The sequence below is a fragment of the Salmo salar genome, chromosome ssa06 (assembly GCF_905237065.1).
Source record: "Salmo salar chromosome ssa06, Ssal_v3.1, whole genome shotgun sequence".
Lineage (NCBI taxonomy): Eukaryota > Metazoa > Chordata > Actinopteri > Salmoniformes > Salmonidae > Salmo > Salmo salar.
In genome coordinates this window covers 81458695-81466680 of record NC_059447.1, presented here as the reverse complement: position 1 = coordinate 81466680, position 7986 = coordinate 81458695, and positions in this window count along the sequence as shown.

Below are 7986 nucleotides of genomic sequence, written 5' to 3'. Positions count from 1 at the left end.
GCTGTTAAACATCAAGCCATCAAACCTATCAGATTTTCTATTATATTAAAGTGGCAATATGTAACTTTTTGGTCAACTTGACCAAATTCACATAGAAATATGGGTTATAGATCTATCATTCTACTTGAAAGCAAGTCTAAGAAGCTGTAGGTCTGTTCTATGTGCACTATTTCTATGCTTCCCGTTCATAAGTTTTTGTTTTTGCATCTTTACTTTCAGTTTTGTACTCGAGCTTCAGACAGCTGAAACAATATATGTTTCTGCATAGTGCAATTTTAAAGGTCATAGATCCTAGCCAATCTCCGACATGGAATATAAATCACATGGCTGTACAAATATTACCTTGCTTCTTTACGTGTCTGGCATTGTCTTGTCTGCAGCTACAGTGAGGAACATAGCTGGGTTCAGGTTATAGGTCACAGCACCAATTCTGTTCTAACCCACCTGGGAGACGTGTTGTTGAATAAACCACCAACTATATCCACAGCCAACTAAACACAAATCTCTGCAGGGAAGCACATCAAATATAAAATTTAGGATCATTAAAAGTGTTGGTGAACTTTACCGCTCCGGCTACCTAAAACAATCATTCCGCAGGCTCACTGGCCACACTGTCAGTCTATCTGTGACTAATATTAATGTCCCACAGGTCAGCGACTTGCTGGGTGTTCACCTGAGTTCCACACAGAGGTATTGCCTTGGCAGTGTGGCTATGAGGACAGAGGGAATATCACTGAACAGTGAACGCACACACACACACACACACAGGTACTTACAAACTTGTGCATGCATAAGCACCCATGTACACACACACACACACACACACACACACACACACACACACACACACACACACACACACACACACAAACAGCATATGTTATACTATCCTTGTTGGGACCTCAAATTCCATTCAAAATCCAATTTTCCCTAAACCCTAACCCTAAGGAACTTTGAAGTGAAACACTGTCCATCCTGACTTCTGCTCCCTCACCCTTCACATCCTCAACCCTCAGTCACTCAGCCAGTGCCAGCCAGTACCAGTCATGTAGACTGTAGACCAGCTGTTATGCCTCACTGCCATATGGTCACCTCAGGCCTATTCCTTCAGCAATGTCTCAAAGTGATGAATGAATCCTGATGTTTAGCAGCTTGGACTGAGGTGATTTCATTCTATCAACTCCCAGGATATCTGTCAGTAGGTTCATTCTATCAACTCCCAGGATATCTGTCAGTAGGTTCATTCTATCAACTCCCAGGATATCTGTCAGTAGGGGAACAGTCACAGAATCACGATTTATTTTTGCCAGTCACGACTTACGAGTGTAGCCAACTCTGACAGTGTTATGTTAGCACTGCAGCAGAACAAAGCAGTGGTCCTGTGAGGGACAGAACTGGGAAGAATGTACAAGGATCAGAGACTCGAGAGTCACATTGACTTGGCTGATTTGACCCTGAGCTTGATCTGTGCTTTATCTCAGCACTCTGTGTTCTGATCTACAACGCCACCCTCTAACAGGGACTTGCACACACCTCACTCACATACACAGGGTTTAGAGTCCTTGACAAGGTGCGCTGAAGAAATCACACAATGTGTGATGCGGCAAGGTGTGTGGTTGCCATGGAAACCGTTATCCGTGTAAATCTCAGCCAATTGGGCTGAGTGAGTTTCTGCCTTTCCATGATAAGCCGACAAACTCACCATTCACCCACGCAAACACTTTCTACACCACAGTAGTTAACATGTTAGATGAAAGAAAATCAATACAGTGCATTAAGTATAATATCTGTACAGAGGCTGACTCTTGCCTTGCCACACCTCTGTCTCAGAGGACAAGATGTTCTCTTTTCCTGTAAAGTGTCTAGACAGGCCTCTCCACCATGGCAGTGTCGCACCCCCCTTCCTCACGCCTATTTTGTCACATAAACTGAAATTAGACAAACTATTTGAGTTTTAGCAACCAGGAAATGGTGCAGAGATTTCTGCATAGTGCAATTGTAAAGGTTACAGATCCCAGCCAATCTCTGACATGGAATATAAACCATATAGCTGTACAAATATTACCCTGTTTCATTACATGCCTGTCATTGTCTTGTCTGCAGCCACAGTGAGGAACACAGCTGGGTAGCCTGCTGCAACAGACATAACAAGAGAAGGAAAATAACAGGTTAAGAAAAAAGGGTCGCTTCCCCTTCTCCTGGGTCCCCCCCTTCTTATGGGTTGCTTCCCCCTTCTTTGCATGGCTCCTCCCTTCTTCACTCCCAAAGAGGATCAATGCTTCTGTAATGACGGATAAGTGTCCCATGTTTATAATACCACTATACAGCAACCCCTATATCAGATTATTCAGAACACCTATTGCTGTCATTTATAAAATAAATTACAATAACTTTGATTAGAGTGTACAGATACAGATGCAGACATACAGATGCAGACGTACAGATGCAGACATACAGATGTAGACATACAGATGCAGACATGCAGATGCAGACATACAGATGTAGACATACAGATGCAGATACTGATGCTAAACACAATCCCTAATGCATCCATGTGTAGCACATGGAGATGTCCTCAGCCTTAAGTAGAGTATTCTTTATTATCCCCGGGGGGCAATTTATTTTGCAGCACGTAGTAAAAACACATTGAACACACATCAAAACAAGGCATACAGCAACATGTACACAACTAGCAGTACTACTACAGGTCATTGAGGAAGATGATAGCAGAACGACAGTTTAGGCCTATTGTTTTTAAACGTGGGGAGCCTGTATCTGCGCTCTGAGGGAAGCAACATAAATGACTCAAACAAGGGATGCTGAGAGTCCCTCGGAATGGATTGTGCCTTCCTGCACAGTGTGACTAGTGTCTGACACAGGTGAGAAAGGCCAGTTATGTTCCTACCAATAATCCTGCTTCCTAGTTTTACAATGTTACCCAGCCTGCTCTTACTCTTTACATTGAGATGACCAAAACAGCAGATCATATTAAATGTTAAAATGGATTAAATTAATGACCTGTAAAATATTGTCATCAGCGTCTTATCTACCAGGAAGGATCTTCCATCAGGAAGAAGCACTGATTTCACTTTGCACAGATAGCATCCACATTGGCCTCAAAACTCAGTTTGCTGTCAAGGAAAGTGACAACATATTTGAATCGATCAACAGTCTCCACTGGCTCACCATCTATCACAGTCTGTATTTGTGGCAGTCAATAGCCTTATCCTTGGTTTTCTTGACATTAAGTTCTAAGTTGGAACGGTCAAGCCATCCAAAAAACTCCTCCACCACTGGGTCATGGCTCGCCTCCTCATCCTGTAAAAAACTCACGATAACTGAGTTGTCTGCAAACTTCATGATATGTCTAGTTGTGATTGCTCTGCGGTACAAACAACAGTGGGGAAAGGACGCACCCTTGTGGTGAACCAGTTGAGGAGGATAGTGTGCTGGACAGGGAACCATTGACTCTCAGCCTTAAAGTTCTATTGGTTCAAAAGTCAATCAACCAGCTGATTATGATAGATCAAAATTGGACAAAAGACTTTCCGCTGAGACGTGATTGTATATAATTAAAAGCTGAAGAGAAGTCAACAAATAGTAGTCTGGAATGGGTCTTACTTCCATCAAGATGTTTAAGGACATAGTTAAAAAGAGTGATAGTTGCATCTTCCTAGCAACGGTCATCGAAATTGTTAAAAAGGTTTTTAAATACAATTCTAATAAATTCAACAGTTGGACAATGGATGAAAATATTCTTAGAAGTGTCATAATCCATCAGATATTGACAGAATTATAGCACATAAAACATTTTATTGGCTCAGACAAACAATTAATGGAATTCATGGATTTTGGTGGGAATTCAGGTATTCAATTTGTCAAATGTCACTTTTTCTTATATTATTTTTTATTTTTTATTTAGTCACATGCACAGGGTACAGTGAAATGTAGTTGCAGTGTACAGGGAAATTCTTAATCTCCGAGCTCTAACAGTGCAGGTGTGAATGAAACAATAACAAAAAATACAAATCTAGTAATAATAACAACATATACTGTAGATGTTTTCAAATGATATATATAAATGTCCACTGGGGTGTGGGCAGGGAAATTGTCTGTTGAGAGGGAATAAAATGTCAGGTGGCTAAGCGAGGTCCCTGATGATCTTCTTGGCCTTCCTGCGACACCTGGTGTTGTAGGGGTCCTGGAGGGCAGCCAATGTGCACCCAATGGTGGGTTCTGCAGAGTGTACCACACTCTGTAGCGCCTTGCAGTCAGAGGCAGTAGAGTTACTGTACTAGGCTGTGATGCAGCCTGACAGTATGCTCTCGATGGTGTTCCTGTAGAACACTGTGAGGGCCCTCTGGGACAGGCCGAATTTCTTCCTTCACCATGGTGTCCATGTGGTTTGACTATTTCAGCTCCTCTAAGATGTGTACACAGAGGAACTTGATGTTTTTGACCGTCTCCACACCATCTCCCCAGTTGATGAGGATGGGGGCGTGCCCAGCCTGGTTCCTCCTGAAGTCCACAATCAGCTCTTTGTTTTTCTGAAGTTGAGGGAGAGGTTATTTACCTGGCACCATCTCGTAGGCCATCTCGTAGGCCATCTCGTCATTGTTGGTAATCAGGCCTACAACTGTCGTGTCGTCAGCGAACTTAGAACTGTGTGAGGCCACGCAGTTGTGGGTATACAGGGAGTACAGGAGGGGACTGAGGATGCACCCTTGTGGGGCCCCCATGTTGAGGATTAGTGTGGAGGAGGTAATGTTGTCTACTGAACCTTCCCCACCTGGGGGTGGCCCGTCAGGAAGTCCAGGACCCAGTCGCATAGGGAGGAGTTCAGTCATAGGGCTGTGAACTTTTTGGTTAGCTTAGAGGGCACTATAGTATTGAAGGCCGAGCTTTAGTCTATGAACAGCATCCTTACATATGTATTCCTCGTGTCCAGGTGGGTGAGGGCAGTGTGCCATGAAATGGTGATTGCGTTTTCCGTGGATCTGTTGTGCGGTAAGCGAATTGAAGAGGGTTGACTGTGTCAGGGAAGGAGGAGGTGATGTGGTCTTTGACTAGCCTCTCAAAGCACTTCATTATGATGGAATTGAGTGCTACGGGTTGGTGGTCATTCAGTTCAGTTGCTTTATTTTTCTTGGCCATGGGGATGATAGTGGACATCTTGAAGGCATAACAGCCTGAGCTAGAGAGAGATTGAAAATGTCAGAAAACTAAAAAACTGACTGGTCTGCACATGCTCTGAGGGCGCGGCTAGGGATGCCGTCTGGGCCGGCAGCCTTGCGAGGCTTAAAGTTTGAATGACCTCCAAGCGTCCTCCTTGGAGACCATAAGCACATAACCCTCGTTGTCCTCAGGGGCTCTCCTCAGCAGCTCAGAGTCATTTTGCTCGAAGCGTGAGAAAAAGCTGTTTAGCTCGTCCGGTAAGGTGGTGTTGGGATCCACGGCAAGACATTCAGTACGCCTCGTATCCGTCCCACTGAATTGTACCTCCATTTTGTCTCTATACTTGTGTCTCGCCATGTTGATCAATCTGCATAGGTCGTATTTGTACAGTTTAACCATACAATTGTCCCTGGTCTCTCCTTCAGTTTCCTGACAAGGCTGCCATCAATCCACAGTTTCTGATTCGGGTAAGTTTTGAAAGACAATATCGGTATCGCATTATCTATGCACTTTTGGATGAATCCGGTTACTGAGTCAGCGTATTCATTGATGTTATCCCCAGAGTGACCCGGAACATATTCCAGTCTACACGATCAAAACAGTCTTGGAGCAAGGATTCTGATTGGTCAGACCAGCATTGTACAGACCTGCCCATTGAAACTTCCCTCTTGAGTGTTTGTTTGTAGGCGGGGAGGAGCAAAATGGAGTCACGGTCAGAAAAGAAAGAAAGAAGGATGGGAGATGGCCTGTGCAGACCAGTCAGTTTTTTAGTTTTTAGTATTTATGCTGCAGTAGTTTATGTGTTGGGGGGCTAGGGTCAGTCTGTCACATCTGGAGTATTTCTCTTGTCTTTTCCGGTGTCCTGTGTGAATTTAAATATGCTCTCTCTAATTCTCTCTCTCTTTCTCTTTCTTTCTTTCTCTCTCTCGGAGGACCTGAGCCCTAGGACCATGCCTCAGGACTACCTGGCTTGATGACTCCTTGCTGTCCCCAGTTCACCTGGCCGTGCTGCTGCTCCAGTTCCAACTGTTCTGCCTGCAGCTATGGAACCCTGACCTGTTCACCGGACGTGCTACCTGTCCCAGACCTGTTGTCCCAGACCTGCTGGAACCCTGACCTATTCACTGGACGTGCTACCTGTCCCAGACCTGCTGTTTTCAACTCTCTAGAGACAGCAGGAGCGGTAGAGATACTCTCAAAGATCGGCTATGAAAAAGCCAACTGACACTTAATCTTGTGTTACTGACTTGTTGCACCCTCGACAACTACTATGATTATTATTATTTGACAATGCTGGTCATTTATGAACATTTGAACATCTAGGCCATGTGCTGTTATAATCTCCACCTGGCACAGCCAGAAGAGGACTGGCCACCCCTCATAGCCTGGTTCCTCTCTAGGTTTCTTCCTAGGTTTTGGCCTTTCTAGGGAGTTTTGCCTAGCCACCGTGCTTCTACACCTGCATTGCTTGCTGTTTGGGGTTTTAGGCTGGGTTTCTGTATAGCACTTTGTGATATCAGCTGATGTAAGAAGGGCTATATAAATAAATTTGATTTGATTTGAATTTGATTATACCCGTGTCGAAAAGGCTTGTAGCAGTGGTCCAGCATATAATCAACGAGTGTTGGACAGTACATTTATTTGATAGTAATTCAGGAGCACAGTTCTCAATTTACTTTTGTTTAAGCAACAATTAATACTGCCTCTGGGTCCCGTGTGGCTCAGTTGGTAGAGCATGGTGTTTGCAACACCAGGGTTATGGGTTTGATTCCCACGGGGGACCAGTATGGGGAAAAAAAATAAAAAATGTATGCATTCACTACTGTAAGTCGCTCTGGATAAGAGCATCTGCTAAATGACTAAAATGTAAGCAGTCTCCAGTTTGTTCAGGCTCCAATGAAGATCTTTGAGAGTATTTTTGGTGTCGGCTTTAGGCGGGATGTACACAGCCGTGGCGATAATCCCTGAGAACTCTCTCTGAATGTAAAAGGGTGACATTTGATGACCAGCTATTCCAAGTCGGGAGAGCAGAAGTTCCTGTACGTTTCCTCCATCGCACCACTTGTTATTGGTCAATGAGCAGAGCCCTCCGCTTTTGTTCACTTCCTATGCTCTCGATGAACTGTCAAACCCGGTGGTTGTATATCATCCGTTTGGATGTCGGAGGAAAGCCAGGTCTCAGAAAAACAGAGTATGTTGCAGAATCTGATGTCCCTCCGGAAGGAGATCTTCGCTCTGAGTTCGTAAGGTTTATTCACTAATGATAGAACATTGGTGAGTAGTATGCTCGGTAATGGAGGTAGGGTCGCCCAGAGTCTCAATCTCACTAAGACCCCCCCCCCGTCTGCCTCTCCATCAACATCTTTGTACACTGGGTGTATTTGCATATATGACAACATTAACATAAAGAGGAGGAACATGGCTGCAACCTCCAAACACTTGCTCTGTTAACCCTTCCTGCACTCACCTGTTCTGTTAACCCTTCCTGCACTCACCTGTTCTGTTTACCCTACCTGCACTCACCTGTTCTATTTACCCTACCTGCACTCACCTGTTCTGTTTACCCTACCTGCACTCACCTGTTCTATTTACCCTACCTGCACTCACCTGTTCTGTTTACCCTTCCTGCACTCACCTGTTCTGTTTACCCTACCTGCACTCACCTGTTCTGTTTACCCTACCTGCACTCACCTGTTCTGTTTACCCTACCTGCACTCACCTGTTCTATTTACCCTACCTGCACTCACCTGTTCTGTTAACCCTTCCTGCACTCACCTGTTCTGTTTACCCTACCTGCACTCACCTGTTCTA